The sequence below is a fragment of the Bos indicus genome, chromosome 6 (assembly GCF_029378745.1).
Source record: "Bos indicus isolate NIAB-ARS_2022 breed Sahiwal x Tharparkar chromosome 6, NIAB-ARS_B.indTharparkar_mat_pri_1.0, whole genome shotgun sequence".
Taxonomy (NCBI): domain Eukaryota; kingdom Metazoa; phylum Chordata; class Mammalia; order Artiodactyla; family Bovidae; genus Bos; species Bos indicus.
In genome coordinates this window covers 29359900-29387399 of record NC_091765.1, presented here as the reverse complement: position 1 = coordinate 29387399, position 27500 = coordinate 29359900, and positions in this window count along the sequence as shown.

Genomic DNA, 27500 nt, shown 5'->3' with positions numbered 1-27500 from the left:
TAGACTACTTATTCTCTTTGAACTGTTCTGTTTTCTCATAACCTTATTGCATTTTATTTTGTCAGATTTCAGTATGAAACATAGTACTTGTCATAAAGATTTTGTTATCATGAGACCTTTCAAATCTCTAAAATGCTGTGAACCTAACATATATTAGCTAATTTAAAAAGGAATTTGTCATATGAACAATAAGCTTTACGTATATGTCAGTGTTTCCTTAGAGAATAAATTTGCTCTTTTTGTTCCTTAATAAGGATTTATCTTCATGTTCATCAAAAATATTAAAAAGCAGGTGGCAACATTCTGCCAAGTTAAAGGAGCAGAAGTGAAAACACTCTATTTATTAACATTATTCACAGTTTCTATCCTTAAACTACTTACTATTCACCATAAGGGTATAAAACACACATTGGAGCTTCAAAATCAATGACACGTTGCCCTCTATCCAGTGCTGTTCTTTGGCAAAGAGAAGGAGCTGATCCTCAGACTCAGCATGCCTTTTTTTAATTCACACTTAAATTTCCACTTGAGGAGGCAAGCCAAAACAAACTGGTCCTCCCTGAGATGCACCCTGGGAATAAGCGCCCTCCCAACCTTAATAATTATCTGAGAAGAGTCTTTCTCCCACTCTCCTTTTCCATCTGATAGGAGTTGCCTTTTAGGATCTGGTTGTTTTCTACTCCTCTATTTACATAATTCACAGATGTCAACCTGCTGACTCTATTCTGTCCCATAGAATTATAGTCTTTGTTTGCTGAGTAAATTATCTCTCTGCAGCTATACTTAGGGAAACACTATAAAAGTTGTAAGATGAAATAACTTTCAGCATTTCGATAGATAAAGAGACAGGCATTACATTTTTAATCATATTCTGATTCAAGACTGCCTTTTCTTTTATAAATTAACCTATGTGCATGCTAGCAAAATAGCATGTGTATTTAGGATAGCTTTATTTATACATAGATGGCTTGAGGATATGTAAACATCTGTTTTTGTCACCTCATTCATCTTTAAAAACACACTATTCTAAAAGGAAGTATATCACTATTTACTTATAGAGTCTGGTAATAGAAATGAGAAACTATGGTTTCTGTAGCCACACATAATAATTTCTCAATGATTACATGGGTATTCAGGTAAAGTTTTTCTTTTCCCATTTGATATTCTATGCAATTCAGCCTAATTCATCAAATATCAAATGTTTTTAGTAATTGTTTTTTCATTTTCTTTACCTAAATTCCTAAGAAAATATTTTTCAGAAGAAAGTGATATACCAAGGCCTTGTACTACAGTTAAAAGAAACACATGTTTGAATCACACAGGATTTCAAAGATGATCAAATATAGTAAAATTGGGAGAAAATTCTGGTCAATATATTTATCTACAGTAGTATTTTAGGAAGCAGTATTTTTGGCTTCAACACATACAACAAAAAATTTGATTCACAAATATTTTGCTTAAGTACGACATTTCTGGAGTTTCATTACATGTGAAATTTTCTCTGTTCTTCAAGTTGCTGTGGGTTGGTCAACCCAGTGATTGATGACTAGCTTTTGAACACTGAAATATAGGCAAACTTGACTGCATTGAAGTTGTCACTGAACTCAGGTTTGACTGCTCAATGTCCAAAAGCCAACAATTCAAAAGGAAAGTGTCAATAAAAAGAATAGGTGCTTTACTCAGAAAAGCCAGGAATCGGGGGAAAAGATGGACTCATGATGTCCTAAGACCAGCTCCAAAGGTTTTGCCCAGCCATGACAGTTTTTAAAGGGGAAAATGAGGTCGGGATGGAGAATCTCTGTGAATCATCCAGGTAGGAGTTTGGGGTCTGCATTGTTTTCCATTGCATATGGATTGACTGGCTCTGTCTTGGCTCTCTCTCCAGATGTTATCTTGCCCAAGTGATCTGCATTCAGGATTGCTAAAGGGGTTGTGGGGGTAGGCAGCAAGCCACTCTTTAACTACATTATTCTTCATTCTCATTCTTTGTATCTAGGAAAAGAACCAAAAGGTTAGGCAAGGCATGGTATGCTTTCAGGAGTGTTTAAGTGAGGAGTTAGTTTAAACTTCCTAGTGATCTCATTTCTATAATTAGGTTCTTTTCGGGTCAGAGGGGGACAGAAATGGGAGAAACAGAAAGGAGCAAAAGAGTTGGTTTCAATGTGTAGGCAAAATTCACTGCATTTTTTTTTCCAACTTCACAACAATTTTGGATGAGGATTCTTGGAAGTGTAAATTGACACTAATGACCATATGTCACAGCATGGTTTTGTAAACACAGTTAAATAATAGTGAACATTAATTCTTGATGTAAAACCAGTTTCTTTGGCCAGGATTCAGTAGCCTCTTAATTCATTTTTTAAAAGAAGTTTTATTTTATTTTAAAGTATAATAAATTTGGATTGAACTGCTATATAAAAAACAGGGTCTCTGATGTGAACATGTGCAATCATGGTTATGATTTCTTTCTCTCTCTCTCTTTTTTTTTTTTTTTTTTGAGGATATCAAATATATACACAGTACAAACTAACCAGAATGTTGCCTTAGCTTACATTTAATACACATGTTACTCTTTTATAGGTGCAAATAATACAGAAACTGGGGTCAATACAACTCTCTTACACTTGCAGAGAGTTGAAATATCTGTATCTCTGCAGGAAAATTCTCTTGATTTTTATCATGTGACTGGCCAATTATGATTTCCTTGGCCTTTTAGGGTATTGAACTGAAGATTTCTAAGGTGTCTTAGAAGATGCATAATATTTGAACCAAGGTACCCAACTTAATTATATAAAGTAACAAGGAACATGAAGTACTTTTAGAGTGGCCACATGGTTTAAAAAAATGCAGTGCTTTGATTATATGTAATCATTGATTTCCTCAATTTAACTGCAAATGAACCAAAGTTAATTATAATAGATGTTATGTGAGAACCACATATAGCAAACTTGCTCATTATCCTCAGCACAGAACACATGGTATGTGCTCCATAAATAAAGAGTAAATAAAGAAAATATATAGTTTTACTAAAAAGGGAGGAACACTGAATATGTAGGTTAGTTAGAAAAGGAGAAAATTAAAAAAAAAAAAAATGACTCAAGTGAAACTGGCTTTCTCCATCTGGCTTTTCCTAAAGAGTTCTAAAGAGGAAGTGAGAATAGATTTTTATTTTCTTCCTATACTGGTAAAGGTGTATATTTTTTAAAAATGAAGAGAGAATCAAAGACGTATCTAAGACTATTTTATTTTAACCATCATTAAAGTGATGTGGGTTTGATCCCTGGGTCAGGAAGATTCCCCTGAAGAAGGAAATGGCAACCCACTCCAGTATTCTTGCCTGGGAAAACCCATGGAAAGAGGAGCCTGGAAGGGTATAGTCCATAGCAGTGGCAAAGAGTTGGACATGACTGAAAAGGGCAGGAGGAGAAGGGGATGACAGAGGATGAGATGGTTGGATGGCATCACCGACTCGATGGACATGAGTTTGAGTGAACTCCGGGAGTTGGTGATGGACAGGGAGACCTGGCGTGCTGCAATTCATGGGGTCGCAAAGAGTTGGACACAACTGGGTGACTGAACTGAACTGAACTGAAGTGACTGAGCATTCACACACACAGTACGTAATAGTACCAGAGGCAACTTCACAAACCATATACTAGAGAAGTATATATGTGTCAGGAGAGTGTGTAATTTTCTTGCTTCTGTCTTGTCACAACAAAAATTTGAAGCGACGGACCAGTGTTACAGCCAGCCCTCAGCAAACTAGTGTTACAGCTCCATGTTACAGCTCAGTTTTATTTAGAAAGTAAAGGAAACTACATCCTCAAGGCATGAGGGCATGCTTACCCAAAAGACACGAAGAGAAGAGAGAGAGGGAGAGACAGACCCTTGGCCCTTTGGCTCCATTTTTTATATGTTTTTTCCTCCTCCCCCTGGGCCTGCCCTATGTAAATTGGACTAGCCAGGAGTGCTGTTTGTTTTACCTGAGGTCCTCACTCTGGTCCTTGGACCTTCCTTTGTTCTATTTTCACGGGCTTTCCCCTTCCTTGTCTTTTAACCACTGCCATTCTGGACTCCTTTTTCTTATTCTAACTACCTAACATATAGAAAGTCATATTTTCTTTTTAGACAAAAATTTTTGAATGATCCCTTCATTTCCATGGTTATCATTGGTACTAGGTGCTGTCAATTTAAATGAAGCTTTCTTCCATTCTGATTTGAATGCATAATTGAACAAACAAACAAACAGGCAAACAAGAAGAATAGGTAAGTTTTCCGAGCAGAAAAACTCCAAATAATTTCTGTAGATACTCTACACTCAAGTGGGTAGACTATAATTCCCAATTTAGTAAATGGAGGCTATCCATAGTGACTTCACTTCAAAAAGTGTAGAATTATAGGAGGGAAGCATCGTAACTTTATACTAGAGAAACTAAGGTGATCAAGGTCAACGTCCACAAGGATTAATCATGTTGATAGTGTTGACCCTTCATACAATGTGATGGAAATGGCACTTCCACACTGTGGTCTTCTTCCCAAAACTTGCAACCCTAGTCTGATCATGAGAAAAACATCAAATTCCTATTGAGGGACATTATGCAAAATGCCTGGTTAGTATTACTCAAACCTATCAAGGTCATCCAAAACAAGGAATATCTGATAATAGCCAAGAGTTGAATACAGAGACAGAGTGACTTGTAACATGATATCCTGAATGAAACCTGGAAAAGAAAAATGACATTAGATAAAAAATAAGGAAATCATAATAAAGCACAAAAGCAAGTTAATAATACTGTTTCAATACTGGTTCATTAATTGTGATACTAATGCAGGTTAACAATACATACTAATAGATCAGTATTGATTCATTAATAGTGTACCATATTAATGGAAGATGTTAACAATGAGGGAAATTGAGTGAGGTATATAGGAACTTTATATACTACAGATCTTTTCTAGAAATCTAACACTGTTGTAAACAATGAAGTGTATAAAAATAACCAAAAATCTTTTAGAATGAATAAAATAATTGATTTCTACATTTAAGAAATCAACCTTTTTATTGAACTTTAAATCCAAAAATGTATTTTATTGTTTATCCTAGTATTGAATTAATTCTCTCCCAAATATTCATTTTGGAGAAGGAAATGGCAACCCCCTCCAGTGTCCTTGCCTGGAGAATCCCAGGGATGGGGGAGCCTGGTGGGCTGCTGTCTCTGGGGTCGCACAGAGTCGAACACGACTGAAGCGACTTAGCAGCAGCAGCAGCAGCATACTACACTTTTGAGGGTTGTTAAAGTAGAGGAAATATTATCAGATTTATTGTTGTTCAGTTGCTCAGTTGTGTCCAACTCTTTGCAACCCCATGGACTGCAGCACACCAGGCTTCCCTGTCCTTCACTATTTCCTGGAGTTTGCTCAAACTCATGTCCATTGAGTCGGTGATGCCATCCAACCATTTCATTATCAGATTTATAAGGCCTCTTACAAAGAGTGAGGGAGAAAATGCCAACTAAATAGAAATTTAGGATATTAAATAGCTTTTGATATTAAAGTATTGAATAAAACTGTATATAATGCTTGCTTATAATTCATCTATTTTTGGAAGGAATTAAGTCAATTTTGCATATAGTTTAAGTAAATAGGACATTTGGTATAGGTGGTTGATTCAGACTAATATGATTTGACTTTTGTTTCTGATTGCATACAATATTATAAGTTTTAAGTAAGCAAAATATTAAACATTTGAATTATTTAAACATTTATTATACAAAGTAACATGTTACTGTTTCAGTCTAACTATTTATCAGTAGCTTATGAAGTGCTCTCTGTTATTAACTGCAAGTTTCTTTATCTTAAACACTCTGACTAGTTAATTCCACCATTTAGTATCTGTGCTGCCACATTGATAAATGCCTCAGGATGTACAATCATATCTTCTGTGTGTTCAGATTATGAATTTGCTAAATGATATATTTCATTTTAATATGAATATTATATTGATAATATGTAGGATGAAACTTTTAAAAGTAAATTATCAGGAGAGGTTTTGAATATACCCATAGTGAAAACAGAAATGAAATTAACTTATGTTTGAAAAAGTGCTGAATAAATTAGAATTTTAAAAAGTGAATAGCTTGCCTACCGATAGGCAATTTACCAATGATTGGATCATGAACACAGAAGAGGATTAAACATTGGAACATTAGAAAAAAATGAAAAAAAAAATGTAGATAAATTATCAAATATTCTGTGGAGATATTTATCATTTATTTGTGAGAGGTAGAATTCAAATTCCAGGTCTTGGGTAAAACTGGATATCTCTAGGTTATTTGTTTTTGTACACATCTCTTGATATGGGGCGTCCCAGGTGGCTCAGACCGTAAAGAGTAAATGGCAACCCACTCCAATACTCTTGACTGGAAAATTCCATGGACGGAGGAGCCTGGTAAGCTACAGTCCATGGGGTTGCACAGAGTCGGACATGACTGAGTTGACTTCACTTGATATGTACAAGAGATTCTCTTGAACGGAATCTGAGTTGCAGCATTTTATTTCCAGTCATGATCTGGGAGAGCAGAATGACATTTACAATATTTTAGTGGCAATTACAGCACAGTTAATTTATCAATTTAATTAAATTCCTATAGTGATTCATGACATAAAATATCAAAATAAGTTAACTTGCACAGAAACAGGCAAAAGATCAATGCAGTGGGCAGTGGTATAATGAATTAAAGTATAGCTTCCATCTATTTAAAGGATTGTGTGCATAAGTAGATTTTTTTTTTTGGTAAAGCAATCTCTTAGAGAGATGTCCTTTAGGGAAGTTAGAAAAGATAGATCCCAGAAGTTTCCTAAAATTCCTAAGTCAGTTTAAAAATATCATCTAAATTACTTTCTATCTTACTTTTAAGGAGGAATCAAAGAATTATGCTTGGATTAAAGAAACACAAGTGGAATTTTTTCTTACATCTTATGCATTTTACATTTTCAAATGTAATTTGCCACTAACGTTAACAGTGTTATTAGATAAACTAATTATTGAAATCCTTATCACAGTATAAAAGCTATATGTAAAATCAAGAACCCATGTGTCAAAGAGAAAATGTGAAACTGGTGGGTGAATTAATCAGGTTCTCTAATCTTCTCCCCACACTGAGAGCTAAGTAAAATCTGACAGCAGAATATGATCATGGAAAAGTGAAAGTGTTAGTCACTCAGTCGTTTCTGATTCTTTGCAACCCCATCAACTGTAATCTGCCAGGCTTCTCTGTACTTGCAGTTATCCAGGCAGGCATACTAAAGTGGGTTTCTGTTTCATTCTGCCCAGGATCTTCCTGACCCAGGGATGGAACCTAGGTCTCCTGCATTGCAGGCAGATTCTTTACCATCTGAACCACCAGGGAAGCCCCAATCATGGAATTTTATAGCAATTTGGAAAAAAGGCTGATGATCTTCCTAACAAAGGCAGAAGGATCTCCAGTAATTAAATTAAAAAAGAAAAGGAAATGTCATTCATTTAGTATTCCAAACTGATACAGTGGTTCCTATTAGTTACGATAAGTGTGCTAGAGAATAATTGGTGCTTTTTTTTTTAATCACTGCTTTATAAATACTTTTGTGATCTTGTAATGTTTATCTTGTGGCTCTAAGGGTCTTCATCTGAAAATAAGAATGAGTTGAATTAGATGTTTGCCAAAATATCTTCTAATTCAAACATTTTATAGTTCTATAATAGAGAGGTGATACCTAGCTCATTTCCTGTGCTAGGAATCTTAGTTTAGTTACTGCTGGAATCATTGTTAACTTAAAAATAAAAAGTATTTTGCTCACTGAACCAGGCAAAGTAAGGTATTGTGCATGTATATGCAAATGAGGAGCTTCCCAGATGGGCTGAGTGGCAAAGAACCCACTTGCCAATGCAATGTGAGAGACATAAAAGATGGGTTCAATCTCTGGGTCTGGAAGATTCCTTGGAGGAAGGCATGGCAATCCACTCTGGTATTCTTGCCTGGAAACCCCATGGACAAAGGATCCTGGTGGGCTACAGTCCACAGGGTCTTAAAGAGTCAGACACAACTGAAGTGACTGAGCAATCATGAATGCATGCAAATAAGAGTGTGAGTTAGTTCTGAAATATTCCCGTCAGTTAAAAAATATCAGTCGCTTTGTATGGCCATGTACTTTAGAAATAAGGTTACCAAATATTCCAAGAAAATTTGAGTTACTACCCTCACTTCAGTAGTAATTAACTATCTTGAGAAACTTCATGGGTAGTGCTAATAGAAAATCACTTGTACTAGGAAAAGATAACAAATCAATAGACAAGATAGAGTCCTATTTCTTTAATAGCACTGCTGAGTCATTCTGAGTTAAAATTAGGCTCAATTATGAGTAACCAAAAATCTCAAATTATAGCTGCCTACTCAGCAGAGAAATTTGTTTCACTCAAAAAAATACCAGCAGACCATGACTAATAAGGTGGCCCTGTTCTCCTTAGGAACTGAAGCTTCTTTTGTATACTACCATCTTTAGCATGTGACTTCTTCCTTGCTGTACAAGAGATCTATTACAATTCTACATACTGTATCCACATACACATCTTCATAGAAGTTGTGTTACATTTCACTGGTTATGTATAACTGCAAAAAATCATTTAGCAATTTGCTTACATTTTGCTTGCATTTCACTGGTCACATCTAACTGCAAAAAAAAAAAAAACAAAACTAGCAAATAATGTATTTTTGGCAACCTACTTGCCCAGCTTAAGTTCATGGGGCCTATTTTTGAGAAGAAAGTGAGAACAGATAGGAAGATAGCTGGTAGCCTCTACCACTAGTCTGCCCTTTAGCAAAACATTCCCACATGTGTAATGCCCTGATGTCCCATTCTATCTTCTAAAGTTAACCATGGACCAAAAAACAAATCTTCTCTCAGCACCAATACAGAGTAGGATTAAGATGTGAGTGTGTGTGTAAGTTGCTCAGTCATGTCTGACTCTTTATGACCCCATAGATTGTAGCCAGCTAGGCTCCTCTGTCCGTGGAATTTTCTAGGCAAGAATACTGGAGTGGGTTGCCATTTCCTTCTCCAGGGGATCTTCCCGACCCAGGGATTGAACCTGGGTCTCCTGCATTGTAGGTAGATATTTTACTGTCCTAGCCACAATAATCTCAATTAAAAACTTCCAATGAGGAAAGGAAAAAAAGAAATGTGAACTATCTAGCAGTTACTAGTTCATTAGTAATTTTATGTACTTATCCAAGGTGACTCTCTATTAGTGGATTTTCAACGTCAGTGGTTTCCAATTATTGAGGAAAGCAAAGAACTTTTTAAAATGCAGGGTATGTCTATTAATATTTGTTGCTTTAGAAATTAAAACTGAAAAATTTTTAAAATCCTTATTGATTTGTTGACTTAAAATAATAACAAACCTGATGTCAACATAACATGTTTTTGTGAAAAATAACTATATTTTCCAAAACAAAAATTAGTGAGAATGGCATTATTTAAATATTGTGAATCTTTTAAGGTCTGACAGCATAAGACAGCTGAATTATGACATCAGTGTACTGAAATTTTGGTGAAGTAGATGAAGAAAATTTGGCTCCACCCAGATAGAAAGTTGGAAAAGAGGAATATTTTAGCAGCCTTTACAGAAGATTTTAAATATTCTTTTTTGATGCTACACCAAAACTTGACAAGTGGAAGTTTCTTAAAGATTAGTTGCAGTGTGGAATCTGAAACCAAATTAATTGTTCATACTGTAACATTAAAATTTGTCTTGTGTTTTGCATTTTGAATGACACTTTTACCCATGCATGGATTGTTTTGTAAATATTGATTCCCTGAGTTATTAAGATATCACAATTCACATTTAGATATATAATATGAAAAAAAAAACATTTGTTAATATCACCACACAAAAGTCTTTAAGTATGCAGAAGCTGTTAAGTTTTGGTGATGGATATGATTTTTCAAAATTCTGATTTTTGCTTGAAAGCTCAAATTCTATCATTGGCAACAAATTATGTCAGTTGTTTTTCTTGAAGTGAGAGACTCCTGTTGTTCATTTTAGAAAAAAAAAAAAATCTCCCCAGTATTCAAATCTGAATAGCCATAGTTCATCTGTTAGTCATTCTTTCTGGTAAAAATGATGTTCCATGAAATAAGGAGCTGGTTCAACTAATATAAGAGCTTTTCCCTTAAGTCAACCATCATACTTCACTAGGCAACAGAAGTGCTTAATGTGTACCTCATATTTCATTGTATAAAGTATTTTAACAAACATATTCAGTAAAGTTTTAATAAAATTAATGATTTTTAGTGCTTTATCAGGATATTATGAGTGAAACTCTCTGTGTGTGTATGTGTGTGTGTGTGTATGTATGTGTGTGTAACTGTGTGCATGATGGAGAAAAATAAAATGACTAATATTTTAGTAACATTTGTTGCCACTGCCTTTATTCTGGCTAAAGTGACAGCATTTTTACCCACCATTTCTCTTAAACTATAAATACATATGTTTACATAGTGAAAAAGGGCAAATGATATCTTAGTATTATGAAAAGTGTTTGATGTAACAAATCCCTTGAAAATATCATGGGGGTCCCTTCAGTTCAGTTCAGTTCAGTCACTCAGTCATGTCTGACTCTTTGTGACCCCATGAATCGCAGCACGCCAGGCCTCCCTGTCCATCACCAATTCCCGGAGTTCACTCAGACTCACATCCATCGAGTCAGTGATGCCATCCAGCCATCTCATCCTCTGTCGTCCCCTTCTCCTCCTGCCCCCAATCCCTCCCATAATCAGACTCTTTTCCAATGAGTCAACTCTTCACGTGAGGTGGCCAAAGTACTGGAGTTTCAGCTTTAGCATCATTCCTTCCAAAGAATACCCAGAGCTGATCTCCTTCAGAATGGACTGGTTGGATCTCCCTGCAGTCCAAGGGACTCTCAAGAGTCTTCTCCAACACCACAGTTCAAAAGCATCAATTCTTCGGCGCTCAGCTTTCTTCACAGTCCAACTCTCACATCCATACATGACCACAGGAAAAACCATAGCCTTGACTAGACGGACCTTTGTTGGCAAAGTAATGTCTCTGCTTTTGAATATGCTATCTAGGTTGGTCATGACTTTCCTTCCAAGGAGTAAGCGTCTTTTAATTTCATGGCTGCAATCACCATCTGCAGTGATTTTGGAGCCCTCTAAAATAAAGTCTGACACTGTTTCCACTGTTTCCCCATCTATTTGCCATGAAGTGATGGGACCAGATGCCATGATCTTCATTTTCTGAATGTTGAGCTTTAAGCCAACTTTTTTACTCTCCTCTTTCACCTTCATCAAGAGGCTTTTTAGTTCCTCTTCACTTTCTTCCATAAGGGTGGTGTAATCTGCATATCTGAGGTTATTGATATTTCTCCTGGCAATCTTGATTCCAGCTTGTGTTTCTTCCAGCCCATCATTTCTCATGATGTACTCCACATATAAGTTAAAGAAACAGGGTGACAATATACAGCCTTGACGTACTCTTTTTCCTATTTGGGACCAGTCTGTTTTTCCATGTCTAGTTCTAACTGTTGCTTCCTGACCTGCATAGAAATTTCTCAAGAGGCAGGTCAGGTGGTCTGGTATTCCCATCTCTTTCAGAATTGTCCACAGTTTATTGTGATCCACACTTAGGGAACTTCAAGCCACACATTGGAGAATCACTCTGTGAAGTTAAAGAGCATATACATTTAAAATATTTACAGATGATGACTGGCTGAACAATTTTCATTTCTACCCAAAATTTTGCTGTGAGTGGTTTTGACATTCTGAGCAATATTATTATTAAAAGTATAAAATTTTACCTATCAGAAAGATAAAAGTTCATCAGTTCAGTTCGGTCGCTCAGTCATGTCCATCTCTTTGGGACCCCATGAACTACAGGACGTCAGGCATCCTCCCTATCCATCACCAACTCCCGGAGTTTACCCAAACACATGTCCATTGAGTTGGTGATGTCATCCAACCATCTCATCCTCTGTCGTCCTCTTCTCCTCCTGCCCTCAAACTTTCCCAGAATCAGGGTCTTTTCAAATGAGTCATCTCTTTGCATCAGGTGGCCAAAGTATTGGAGTTTCAGCTTCAACATCAGTCCTTCCAATGAGCACCCAGGACTGATCTCCTTTAGGATGAACTAGTTGGACCTCCTTGCAGTCCAAGGGACTTTCAAGAGTCTTCTCCAACACCACAGTTCAAAAGCATCAATTCTTCTGTGCTCAGCTTTCTTTATAGTCCAACTCTCACATCCATACATGATCACTGGAAAAACCATAGCCTTGACTAGACGGACAACAAATGGCAAAGTAATGTCTCTGCATTTTAATATGCTGTCACGGTTGGTCATAACTCTCCTTTCAAGGAGTAATCATCTTTTCATTTCATGGCTGCAATCACCATTTGCAGTGATTTTAGAGCCCAGAAAAATAAAGTCTGACACTGTTTCCACTGTTTCCCCATCTAGACCGGATGCCATGATCTTAGGTTTCTGAATGTTGAGCTTTAAGCCAACAGTTTCACTCTCCTGTTTCACTTTCATCAAGAAGCTCTTTAGTTCCTCTTCACTTTGTCATCTGCATATCTGAGGTTATTGATATTTCTCCTGGCAATCTTGATTCCAGCTTGTGCTTTCTCCAGCCCAGCGTTTCTCATGATGTACTCTGCATAGAAGTTAAATAAAGCAGGGTGACAATATACAGCCTTGATGTACTCCTTTTCCTATTTGGAACCAGTCTGTTTTTCCATGTCCAGTTCTAAGTGTTGCTTCCTGACCTGCATATAGGTTTCTCAAGAGGCAGGTCAGGTGGTCTGCTATGCCCATCTCCTTCAGAATTTTCCACAGTTTCTTGTGATCCACACAGTCAAAGGCTTTGGCATAGTCAATAAAGCAGAAATAGATGTTTTTCTGGAACTCTCTTGCTTTTTCAGTGATCCAGTGGATGTTGGCAATTTGATCTCTGGTTCCTCTGCCTTTTCGAAAACCAGCTTGAACATCTGGAAATTCACGGTTCACGTATTGCTGAAGCCTGGCTTGGAGAATTTTGAGCATTACTTTACTAGCGTGTGAGATGAGTACAATTTTGCGGTAGTATAGTTATCTTACACAGAGTACATCATGAGAAACGCTGGACTGGAAGAAACACAAACTGGAATCAAGATTGCCGGGAGAAATATCAATAACCTCAGATATGCAGATGACACCACCCTTATGGAAGAAAGTGAAGAGGAACTCAAAAGCCTCTTGATGAAAGTGAAAGTGGAAAGTGAAAAAGTTGGCTTAAAGCTCAACATTCAGAAAACGAAGATCATGGCATCCGGTCCCATCACTTCATAGGAAATAGATGGGGAAACAGTGGAAATAGTGTCAGACTTTATTTTAGAGGGCTCCAAAATCACTGAATATGGTGACTGCAGCCATGAAATTAAAAGACACTTACTCCTTGGAAGGAAAGTTATGACCAACCTAGATAGCATATTCAAAAGCAGAGACATTACTTTGCCAACAAAGGTTCATCTAGTCAAGGCTATGGTTTTTCCTGTGGTCATGTATGGATGTGAGAGTTGGACTGTGAAGAAAGCTGAGTGCCGAAGAATTGATGCTTTTGAACTGTGGTGTTGGAGAAGACTCTTGAGAGTCCCTTGGACTGCAAGGAGATCCAACCAGTCCATTCTAAAGGAGATCAGCCCTGGGATTTCTTTCGAAGGAATGATGCTAAAGCTGAAACTCCAGTACTTTGGCCACCTCATGCAGAGAGTTGACTCATTGGAAAAGACTCTGATGCTGGGAGGGATTGGGGGCAGGAGGAGAAGGGGACGACAGAGGATGAGATGGCTTGATGGCATCACCAACTCGACTGATGTGAGTTTGAGTCAACTCTGGGAGTTGGTGATGGACAGGGAGGCCTGGCGTGCTGCGGTTCATGGGGTCGCAAAGAGTTGGGCATGACTGAGCAACTGATCTGATCTGATAGTTATCTTAATTTATTACCTTTTTACCATAACTGCAGGTAAGAATCTTTCCATATTTTTACAGGTCAGTGTATTACTGGTGCAGGAATAGATGGACAGTTCCATGAGACAGAATTAAGACTTTATAAAGTGACCTCAACTCTTTTGGGAATGTAATTTATGACCAAGTCTGGATTTCCTTAGAAGATTATCAGTTGGGAAAGTGGTAGAAGCTTTAATAAATGATATTGGGATAACTGATTGACTCCTTGAAAGAGAATTTGATTGATATTCATTTTGTATCAAAAGTTCTGAATGAATAAAAGATCAAATGCTTTACATATTCAACTTATAAAGTAGAAAAGACTGGGCAAAATTTATTTTTTATTTTATGTTTGAAACATTTGTGAAAATATAATACAGGGAAACCAGAAGAAGGGAAATAAATGATATACATGATTATGTAAAATTATTAAAATTTTTAAATGGCAAAAGAGCATAAAATAAGTTATAAGAAAAATAACAAATGGGGCATAAATATATTTAACACATGCTATTAATAACTAATTCTACTTTTAAATATATTAAGTTAATTATAAATGTGTAAGAAGAAATAAACAGGCTCTTAGAAAAATAAGTAGAGGATATGAATATAGGATCTTGAAGTAAATCATAAAAACAACTTTATAGCTAATATGTAGTCAAATATTCCAGTTCTTTCATTTATAGATGAGGAAACTTCAGTCTAGAAAGACATAATAAACATTAAATCTTTTTGCTCTCCACTAAATGCTTTAAAAACTGTTATTTATTCATTTGTTTCTAGTAAGTAACTAAGTTACCCTGATCTGATTTGTTTTAAACTGTGTATAAATTTAAATATATGTCATATATATATTCATATATATATATATATATATCACTCTGTAACTACTCCATGAAAATGCAAATGACACAGTATGACCTTTAGCTATGTGCAACTGATATATTTTTAAAAATAGATTAACATTATTCTTTTGAAATAGACACCATCTGTTCTTATTACACAGGACTAGATATCATGGTGAAGAACTCAGGCTCTCTTGCCCAACTGCTCCAACTGGAATTCTGGCTTTATAGCATACTGAGTAATCTGACCAATTTACTGAAACTCTGTGTGTCTCAGTTCCTGATTTATGTATCATCCTAGTTTCTAAGATTATTATAGGATTAGCTCATACTTATAAAGAGCTTATGATAAGGCATGGCACACAGTAAATTATCATTTTCATCATCCTTTTGTAGGTGGGGGCACTTTTGGTGACCACTAACAGTCTTTTCTATGGTGTATTGTTGCACTGTGGATTACAAGCATGTCTTATCTTGCTCTGTTACCACCACAGAAATGATCTGCATATAGAATTGATTTCTATACAAAGTCTGTAACTCAGTTATTTTCATAATGTATTAAATAGCATGATAAATGAATACCAGGTGCATATTCACAGTAAGAAGTTGCTGAAAGGATTTAGGGTCATTTAGCATAATGGAAATTGAATGAATTTATTATTGTAACCTTTTGTATGAGGAAGAACTTGCAGAACATAGTTCCAAAATTCATGTGAGAGTGAAGAGAGAGTAAATGACACAAACAGGGGATACAAATCAGTTGATTTCACATTCAGGTTATATTTACATGCCCTCTCATTTGTCCTGCTTGTATTTCTCATTGTGAGGCCACTATCAACTTGACCTTGATGTTCTTTGTTCTTTGAAAACTATTCTGGAAACACTACAAAAGTTGAAAGGATTTATCATAAGGTTAGATATGCAGTATTCTAATGTAGCCTGGAAACCAAATTGAACTGGAAATCATCTATGCATACTAAGGCCAATGCCTGCCCATTCTAAATGGATCACTGGTGGCTTATCACAATGTCTTAGACACTCAGTGCTGAACTTAGATAGAAAAAAAATTGCAGGAGGCTTTCATTTTTCAGATTTCCTTCCCTTTGTCCTTTACGGTCCTGAACTCAATCAAACTGTCAGAGGGCTACCTCCCATCACAAGGACGATGGAAATGGGAATTTGGGTCTATTTATTTCTGAAAAGAAAGAGCCACGGGTATGAAAACCTCACCATTCAGCATTTTAGCAACATGCAGCACACAGAAACAATCAGAGTTTTCTTACATTAAATTCTTCTCTAAAGACACCAAACACCAAATAGAAAATCCTTCTCTCTCTCAGTTGCCTTCTTTCTGAATTTCTAAATGTTCTCATTCTAAATAATTTAAGGGACACAATTTGCTCAGTTATACTAGTGGATGACTATCTTTTCAATGCTGATGAAGGGTTTATGACACACTATTTATTACTTATTTAGTCCACTTTTTAAAACACATTCAGTATTTTAATATTATTTTTCTGAGTCTTTACATTATAATTTCTTGTTGTTTGGGGAGTTCTTTTTAAAATAGCATTATTAAGATATAGTTCATACTATAAAATGAACCAATTTAAAGTATGTATTTCACTGATTTTAAGTATATGCACAGAGTTGCACTATCATAAATACAAGTTAATTTTAGGATATTTACTTCATGCCAAAAAGAAATCCCTCACATTTTAGTGTGACTCCCATCCTCATTCTCTCCTTCAACCCTCAGTTCTAGGCAAGAACTAATATGGTATTTCCAGTGGTCATGTATGGATGTGAGAGTTGGACTGTGAAGAAAGCTGCGTGCCGAAGAATTGATGCTTTTGAACTGTGGTGTTGGAGAAGACTCTTTTTTTTTTTTTTTAAATTAATTTTATTTTATTTTTAAACTTTACATAATTGTATTAGTTTTGCCAAATATCAAAATGAATCCACCACAGGTATACATGTGTTCCCCATCCTGAACCCTCCTCCCTCCTCCCTCCCCATACCATCCCTCTGGGTCGTCCCAATGCACCAGCCCCAAGCATCCAGTATCGTGCATTGAACCTGGACTGGCATCTCGTTTCATACATGATATTTTACATGTTTCAATGCCATTCTCCCAAATCTTCCCACCCTCTCCCTCTCCCACAGAGTCCATAAGACTGTTCTATACGTCAGTGTCTCTTTTGCTGTCTCGTATACAGGGTTATCGTTACCATCTTTCTAAATTCCATATATATGCGTTAGTATACTGTATTGGTGTTTTTCCTTCTGGCTTACTTCACTCTGTATAATAGGCTCCAGTTTCATCCACCTCATTAGAACTGATTCAAATGTATTCTTTTTAATGGCTGAGTAATACTCCATTGTGTATATGTACCATAGCTTTCTTATCCATTCATCTGCTGATGGACATCTAGGTTGCTTCCATGTCCTGGAGTCCCTTGGACTGCAAGGAGATCCAACCAGTCCATTCTAAAGGAGATCAGTCCTGGGTGTTCTTTGGAAGGAATGATGCTAAAGCTGAAACTCTAGTACTTTGGGCACCTCATGCAAAGAGTTGACTCATTGGAAAAGACTCTGATGCTGGGAGGGATTGGGGGCAGGAGGAGAAGGGAACTACAGAGGATGAGATGGCTGGATGGCATCATCAACTCGACTGATGTGAGTTTGAGTCAACTCCGGGAGTTGATGATGGATAGGGAAGCCTGGCATGCTGAGATTCATGGGGTTGCAAAGAGTCGGGCACGACTGACCGACTGAACTGAACTGAACTGAATTTTCTCTCTAGATATAGATTTGCCAATTTAGGGCTTTTCATATAAATGTAATCATATAAATATGTGATCTTTGTGACTAGATTCTTTCAATTAGGATAATATTTTCAAGGCTCATCCATGTATAACATGCATTGGGAACCCATTCCTTTTTATTGCTTAATAATATTCCATTGTATGACTATACCATATTATATTTATCCATTCCCAATTGACATTAAGTTGTATCCATTTTGGCTATTGTAAATAATGCTACAGGGAACGTTCATGTACTAGCATTTTGTAAGTATATGATTTTAGCTCTCTTGGGTATATGCCTAGAGTGAGTACAATTGAAAGGTCACTTTGTAACTCATTAGATAACTCTTCGAGAAACTGCCAGAGTTTTCCAAAGCAGTTGGGACATTTTGCATTCCTATCAGGATTGTGGGAGGGTTCCATTTCTCCAAATTCTTTCAGCAATTCTAGTGAGTATGAAATAATCTATTATTGTGGGTTTAATTTGAATCTATAACTAATGATGTTGGGGATATTTTCATGTGGTTTTTGGTTCTTATCTTTTTTGTGAGAATTGTTTATCCAAATATGTTTTCATTTTTCAATTGGGTTGTCTTTTATAATTAAGCTGTAAGAATTCTTTTTATATTCTTGATACAGGTTCCTTGTCAAATATATGATTTACAAAAGTTTTCTCCCACTCTGAGTTTTTTTCTCACTTTTTTGATGGTAGAATTTTCTATCTGTCTTACTTATTTTCTTCATGGAGAAGGCAATGGCACCCCACTCCAGTACTCTTGCTTGGAAAATCCCATGGATAGAGGAGCCTGGTAGGCTGAAGTCCATGGGGTTGCTAAGAGTCAGACACGACTGAGTGACTTCCCTTTCACTTTTCACTTTCATGCATTGGAAAAAGAAATGGCAACCCACTCCAGTGTTCTTGCCTGGAGAATCCCAGGGATGGGGGAGCCTGGTGGGCTGCCGTCTATGTGGTCACACAGAGTCGGATATGACTGAAGTGACTTAGCAACAGCAACAGCAATTTTCTTCATATCTGTATTTTCAAATAAAATTTATATTTATCTTGCTCTTTTCATTTGAAGTCTGTTAGGACTCTTTTCTCCCTATTCTTGGTAAAATATGTATTTGTGAAGGGATAAGAGATATATTACATATTTTATTATTTTTATGCTTGACTTTTACATATTTTATGAGATTTTATTAAGTTCTATTATTTTTATATTTAATTAATATAACTTTTCTCAATGTAATTAACTTTCAAATGCTACTTGCTTCCATATTTAGCTTTACAAAAAAGAATTGAATTCCATGGAATTATACCCTTGCTCATCTCTGTGATTATGAATTACAGATGTAATAAGAGCTACACCTATTAATTTTATAAAGTTTATTTATATGTTTCCTTAAACAAGATATGATTATTGAATTTTATTGGAGTAAATTTACTGCAGTAAGTTTACATTACATTCTTTATTTACATTATATCTTTTGCAAACAATTAGTGGGTGAATCATGGCCTAAGAACACTTCTACAATTAATTATGCAGCAATAAAATCCTCAATATGTATTATCATTTAAAATTGTAATTTGCTAGATGATACAAATGAGATGTAGCAATGAGTAACATAATTGCCTTTTTAATGCTGTTATAGGTATACCATGGTCATTAATTATCAACTTGACTAATTATTATTGGTAGCAATTAATCTTTGCTCTAATAATTATTGCTGATGAATATATGTTTCCCCTCTCACCTTTTGCAATGACATGAGGATGATATATGTGATTGCTAAAGCACAGACTGTCTAAAACAGAGTTAAAAGATATGGTAAATATGTCTCTGAACTCAGATTTTCATTAAACTGTTAGCGTAAAAAGAAATATAATATAGTGATTTTGTCCAAATATTAAGAGTGCCTCATTCTCTGCTCAGATATGTTTCTTTGTATTTTACATCCTACTGTGCACTAGTGGTAAAGAATCCACTTGCCAATTCAGGAGACACAAGAGATGGGGTTCAGTACCCGAGTTTGGATGATCCTCTGAAGTAGGAAATGGCAACTCACTTCAATGTTCTTGCCTGGAGAATTTCATGGACAGAGGAGCCTGGTGGGCTACTGTCCATGAGGTTGCAAAGAATCAGAAACGATTGAGCACACACTCTTGCTTGCTTTCTTGTGCTAGATTCTGGCTGGCTGCCTTAAATGAAAGAGTTGTTGAGGGCTTCCCTGGTGTCTCAAATAGTAAAGGATCTGCCTGCAAGGCAGGAGACCTAGGCTCAATCCTTGGGTTGGGAAGATCCCCTGGAGAAGGGAATGGTACCCACCCCAGAATTCTTGCCTGGAGAATTCCACAGACAGAGATGCCTGGTGAGCTATAGTCCATGGGGTTACAAAGAGTCAAACTAAATTGAATGACTAACACACACCTATACACACACACACACACACACACACACACACACACACACACCAACACACACCCACACACCCACACCCACCCACACAAGCCCCCCCACACACACCCACACACATACATGTGCTTCTGTAGTGATTACAATCTTTGCATTGGGGAAAATGTCATGAAATGATGACACTTAAAAACTCCTCATAGCAAATATTTACAAATCTCTGACCATGAACAACATTGCATTTATAAGAAGAAGGAGACACCTTATGTTTCCTGTATTCCCAGTATAAGAATAGTGCCTGGCATCCAGTAGATGCTCAGTGAAACAAACACTTGAATAGTTAAGTGAACTAAGAATCTGGAAATAAGGAGAAACTGGTATAAGTCAGTGGATAATCAACTAACTTTCACTGAGGAAATTATTCTCTACGTCTTCACAGAAATAACTTATGCTTAGCATTCAAAGAAATGCAGAGAAACATATCAACATTCACTGAATCAATGGTGATGCTTATTCTAAACAAGATTTGTGTTTCTTGGAACAACAGACATTTACAGTTACTATATGATTTATCAGAAATGGTTGTGTCATCAGAACAAACTTCAATGAACTATACTATTTTAAGAAATCTGAACCATTAAAGTCTAAGCTAAAATTTTCTACTATAGCAATTATATGAGGTGTTTGCTCTAAAATGTTTCTAAAAACAGGTATTTGTGTGTGATTGTACTCATTTATTTTGGAGAGACAATTTAAACGTATTTTATGTTTCAAAGTTGGTTTGGAGTAATGCAACTTTAATATATAATATTGTGACTATGGGAAATAAGGATTTAACTTGAAGGGGCTTGTTTTATGACTGAATGACTATTGTCCTAGAAATAATTAAATAATATGGTGGTTCCTTTGAGAGAGTATGTGGATTGTGTGTGTCTATGGTGAATGGTGAGTTCCTACAAGCAATTCAGGAGAAATATGTAAATACTCATTTGTCTGAAGAATGCTGAGTCTATAGTCCAGCCCCTTAGTTTTTCTTATGGTCAGTATTTTCCTAGAAAATGTCACTATTTAAACAATATACAGGATAAAGAGATGGAAAGCAGCATAGTTAGGAGCAGGAGTTCTGAGTTCAGGAGATCCTGGTTTGGAGTCATATCTCACCACTTACTATGAGTCTTGTTGCAACTTTCTTATTCATTCTTAATCTACTTTCATTAGCTTTACAACACTGGCTATGAAAATAAGATCATGTCATGGGATTATTATGGGATTTCATGTGGGTAAAGATCTTATGGTTATGATAATAGCACCTACCTCATAAAGTTATTGAGAGGATTAAATGTAGAAAAAGTACTTAGTGCACATTCTCCAGGGGATCTTCCTGAACCAGGGATTTAACCTGGTTCACCCGCATTGAAGGAAGATTCTTTATGGTCTGAGCCATCAGGAAACCCACTTAGTGTACATAGCAATATCTAAATAAATATTATGCTATCTTATTATTATCACTAAGTAAACAGTTATATACTTCAAAAACATTTAAAAATCTCACATAAAGATGAATATAAATACTAATACAATTTTTAGACAAAGTATTTTCAAAACCAATTATACAATATTAATCAAATAATTTGTCTTAAATAACTCATAAGTAAGCCTACTGAAGAGCATTTCTTTCTTTTCTGAGATATTCTCTTTAGCCTAATTGATATTCTCTGTCATGTAGTACGAGCAGAAAAATGGCTTATAGCCAGTCACCATATTCCTCCAGGTCAATCTAGAGAGAATTCTATTGTGAATCTCACATGGCATCATTGGTATGAGTGGTTTATTTGGTCTGACTCTTTCTAAATAGATCCATACCAATAAATTATTCAAATTGTGATGTCCTTCAGCACTTGGCCAAGAATAACTTCCCAGATTGGGGAAAAGTCTATAGTGGTGACAATATTAAAAAATGTTATATTCTAGTCCTGTCCCCTAAGACATGTTCTTTTAGCTATACTGAATACAAGCTCATGACTTGGCAAGTGTTAAAGATTTATCTATTTATTAACATTTTACTCACAAGGATAAAACTCTTGAAATATTACAGCTCATTTTCAAGAATGTCCTTGGGATGGAAAGCAGATATATTCTTTGTCACATTATATTTTCAGACCATGTAGGTCACTGTCATAAAGCAGTCACTAGAAAAGTTAAATGAATCTGCATTATGCAATGGATTTTTTCCCCTATGTTTTGGATACATATATATTTATGTAATACTTGATTGTAAATTTTGATGGTGGGGCTAAGAACTTTACGGTGTGATTACCAAGGTCTTAAGAAAATAAACAATTTTTGGAATAAACAGACTTGAATTTTTTGTTGAAACGTGGCAAAATTTTCATGTCTAACGTTTTGAAGAAATTTTCCTTTTTTATTATGGTTAATAATTAAGTGACAAGTAGAGTTTCTTGTTATTCCATCCATCCTCTCTGTTTTGACCACATTTTGCATAGAAGAGAATTAGGATTGGGAGATGTCAATGTGTTGAATGGGGAGCATCTTCAGTTTTCCAACCTAATTGGCTTCAGAATATTTGCTAGCTGTACTCAGCTGCTTTTGTGAGGAATGTACCGGGCACTAGTGTGTCTTATAGCATGGGGGTTAAGAGTGTAGAGATTGCAACTGACCAAAGCTGGGTTTATGTCCAAGTCCCACTACTCAATAACCTTGTTTTTTAGTCTTCATGCCTCTGAAAGGGGTGTGATAATAGTGAAACTGTTTTGGGGTTGTTGTGAGGAAAAAAAATAAATAATGTTAAGCACAAGCCCTAAACAAATCAGCATTTATAAAATGAAACTACCATAATTATTTACTTTTGTGATTATTAATTTTATTTTATATATGTATATATATATGTATACATACACACACACACACATATATATATTTCTGTGTATAGCCTATTGGTGCTATTTCTCTGGAAAATCCCAATATTCCCCTCAAATTATATCATTCCTTCAATAAATTGCTATGGTTTTCTAAGAACTTAATTTATCCACCTGTTTTCTTTATTTTTCAGCCTGAGCCACTTCTTACCCAGAAGAGTAAATTATATAAGCATATTTCCGATGACTAACTTAATGCTTCCTTTGATTTGTTGTATTTCAGATTCATTGCAGCCTTAGGTGAAATTTTTCCCTAGTGTGTGGGGGATTCTTTCATTTGGTCAGTTCATACTAAACACACCATTATTGCACTAGGTGCCAGTTACTGCACTAGGAGCTGTAATCAAAATGTGTGAGAAGCCTTCCCGGGTAGCTCAGTGGTAAAGAATCTGCCTACCAATGCAAGGGACACAGGTTCTATTCCTGATCTGGGAAGATCCCACATGCCATGGGGTCACTAAGCCGATGCATCACAACTGTTGAGCCTGTGCTCTAGAGCCCTGGAGTTGCAACAACCAACCCCATGTGCCATAACTACTGAAGCCTGAGAACCCAGCACCTGTGTTCCACAAGAGAAGCCACTGTGATGAGAAGCCCGTGCACCTCATCTAGAGTGTAGCCCCTGTTCACCACTTGAGAAAAGCCTGAACAGCAATGAAGACCCACACAACCAAAATAAATAAATATATAAATAAAATTATTTTTTAAAATGTGTGAGGTTAGGAGACCCTGCCTTCATAGGGTCTCCAGTTTAGTGGCAATGAAAGACCCGCAAACAGGCACCTGCCTTGCCATATGTACTCTAATGGGAGGAGTATATGTGGCTATGGGAGCCCATGTTTGGTATTGGAGAAATAATGTTTAAATATTAATATTCAATAATGTTTAAGTATTGAATTGAAGCTAACCAAGAAATATGTGAAGAGAGAATTATTCCACACAGAAGAATCTCTAATGAAGAGTAAGCATGATGTGTTCAAGAAACTGAAATGGAGTGTTTTTATTTTGGATAAGAAGGCAGATGCTGGGAAAGAGTGAAGGTAGGAGGAGAAGGGGACAGGACGACAGAGGATGAGATGATTGGATGGCATCACTGACTCAAAGGACATGAGTTTGAGCAAGCTCCAGGAGATAGAGAAGGACAGGGATGCCTGGTGTGCTGTGTCCTTGGAGTCTCAAAGAGTCAGACACGACTGAGCTGCTGAACAACAAAAAGAAGGCAGAATAGATTTTCAAGAAATGAGGCTAGAAAAGTAAATTAAGGGAAGATCCATGAGTAGCTTTTTATAAAATTTTGAATAGTTTATTTCATCCCAAGGGAGAAAGAAAGCCACTGAAGAGTATCAAGAAAGATAAGGAATGATTATTACTTGTTCAGGAAGTGTAATTTGGAAGCAGAGGGAACCAAGGGAAGGAGGTCAAGACTAAAGACAAGAGAACTATGTAGAAGATTACTGCAGTAATGCAGGTAGAAAGGCATGGACATGTAGATCCAAGTAATGGCAGAAGGGAAGGGGAGAAGGAAATGGACCTGCCAGGTATTTACTGATGAAAATTCCACAAAAATCTGGATGGTATCTGTAGTAACAATAACAGTATTGTTCTTCTTCAAGGTTGTCAAAATTACGAGCAAAAACCATTCACAGTATTACTTTATTATCACTTTAATGACTGCAGAATGTACAGTGATATCCCCTATTCCATTCCTGATTTGGGAGATTTATGTCTTCTTTTTACTTTTGTCTTTGTTGTTAATGATTTTCTTGATTTCTTCGATTAAAAAAAAAAAAAAAGCTTTTTCCTCTGCAATGACTTTTTCTACTGTATTGTTATCTTCATTTTCTTTGATTTCTGCTATTGTCTTTTTTTGTTTTCTTATTTCTACTTGTTTTGGGTTTATTTTGCTCTTTATTTTTCTAGTTTCCTAAGGCAGAAACATAGGTTTCTGATTTAGGATCTTTAAAAATTTTTCATGTTTGTTTTGCTATAAATTTCTCTTTCAGTATTGCTTTAGCTATATATAATAAGTTGTATAATAAGTTGTACTTTTGTTTTATTTTATTCTAGATATTTTTAATTTCCTTTGCAACTTCCTCTTTGATCCATGTATTATTTAGAAGTGATTGCATTGTTTAATTTTCAAGTGTCTGTTTTATTTCTGTTATTGAATTTTAATTTTATTCTATTACGATCATATTCTGCATGCTTGCATTTCTTTTAAATTTGCTGAGGTTTGTTTTATGGCTTAGGATATGGTCTGTCTTGGTGAGTGTTTCATGAGTACATGAAAAAAGTGTATTTTATTATTATTAAATGAATTGTTCTATGTATGTGAATTAGATCCTATTGATTGATTACATGATTTGAATCTTCTTTTTTCTTACTGATTTTCTGTCTGGTAATTTTATCTATTCTTGAGATAGAGAGCTGTGTAAGTCCCTAACTATAACTGTGGGTTAATTTCTTCTTTCAGCAGTATCAGTTTTTGCTTCCTGTATTTTCAGACTCTTTGGTTTGATTCATTCTGGTAGATTGATATTTTGATATTTTTCATTATATTTTTATTTTTATATGCTTATATATATTTGTCCATATTTGTCCCCGGTAATTCTCTTTGCTCTTAAGTTTACTTTATCTGATATTAATACAACCCCTGTTGCCTTTTGTTGATTGGTGTTTACCCACCCAACTCCAGCACTCTTGCCTGGAAAATCCCATGGATGGAGGAGCCTGGTAGGCTGCAGTCCATGGGGTCACTGAGGGTCGGACACGACTGAGCAACTTCCCTTTCACTTTTCACTTTCATGCATTGGAGAAGGAAATGGCAACCCACTCCAGTGTTCTTGCCTGGAGAATCCCAGGGACGGTGGAGCCTGGTAGGCTGCAGTCCATGGGGTCACTGAGGGTCGGACACGACTGAGCGACTTCCCTTTCACTTTTCACCTTCATGCATTGGAGAAGGAAATGGCAACCCACTCCAGTGTTCTTGCCTGGAGAATCCCAGGGACGGTGGAGCCTGGTGGGCTGCCGTCTATGGGGTCGCACAGAGTCAGACACGACTGAAGTGACTTAGCAGCAGCAGCATATATTTTTTGTCTTTTTACGTATGTTAAATTTGAAAAGTTTTTACAAGCAGCATAAAATTGAATTGTGTTTATTTATCCACTGTGATAATCTCTGTGTTTAGATTAGTGTCCTATTTACTTGTAAAATAATTATTTATATGTTGCTGTTTTAATATTTGTTTTCTATGTATCATGTTTGGTTCTCATTCATTTTCCTTTATATCTCCTTTCCTGCCTTCTTGTTGATTACTTGAACATTTTAAAGGATTCAATCTTGATTTATCTGTAGTTTTTTAAAGTGTATCTCTTTGTATAGCTTTTATTGGAGTTGCTCTAAGCATTACTATATACACATATACACAGGCATGACTTATCATAATATACTGGTATAAACTTTTAAGTACTTCTAGTGAAGGGTCCGGAGAAGGCAATGGCACCCCACTCCAGTACTCCTGTCTGGAAAATTCCATGGATGGAGGAGCCTGGTAGGCTGCAGTCCATGGGGTCGTGAAGAGTCGGACAGGACTGAGCGACTTCACTTTCACTTTCACTTTTCACTTTCATGCATTGGAAAAGGAAATGGCAACCCACTCCAGTGTTCGTGCCTGGAGAATCCCAGGGACGGGGGAGCCTGGTGGGCTGCCGTCTATGGGGTCACACAGAGTCGGACATGACTGAAGCGACTTAGCAGCAGCAGCAGTGAAGGGTCGAGAGGAGTCAGACAAGACTGAGCGACTTCACTTTCACTTTTCACTTTTATGCATTGGAGAAGGAAATGGCAACCCACTCCAGCATTCTTGCCTGGAGAATCCCAGGGACGGGGGAGCCTGGTGGGCTGCTGTCTATGGAGTCCCACAGATTCGGACACTACTGAAGCGACTTAGCAGCAGCAGCAGCAGTGAAGGGTAGAGAAAGAAATGGCAACGCACTCCAGTACTCTTGCCTGGAAAATTCCATGGATGGAGGAGCCTGGTAGGCTACAGTCCATGGGATTGCAAAGAGTCGGACACGACTGAGCAACTTAACTGAGTGAAGCGTGGAAGTATTTTTTCCAATTAAGTGTCTTTATTTCCCAGTCTTAAATATCAATAACTTGAGTTTCAGATATTATAATTTGTAAAAGTTAGAAAATATGATTTATAAAACTCATGAGGAAAGGATTATGTATGTATGCATCTTTCTTCTCTTTGCATTGGTCTTTCTTCCTTCTAGATGTTCCAAAATTCTTTATTTTGTTATCTTATTTTTCCTTGAAGAACTTTTGGCCAGTCTTTAAGGGGAGATTTGCTAGTGATAAATTCTTTAGTTTTCTTTTGTTTGAGAATGTCTTTATTTCATTTTTGTTCTTGCAGTATAATTTTGCCATATATAGAATTTGTGGTTTACAGCTTTTTC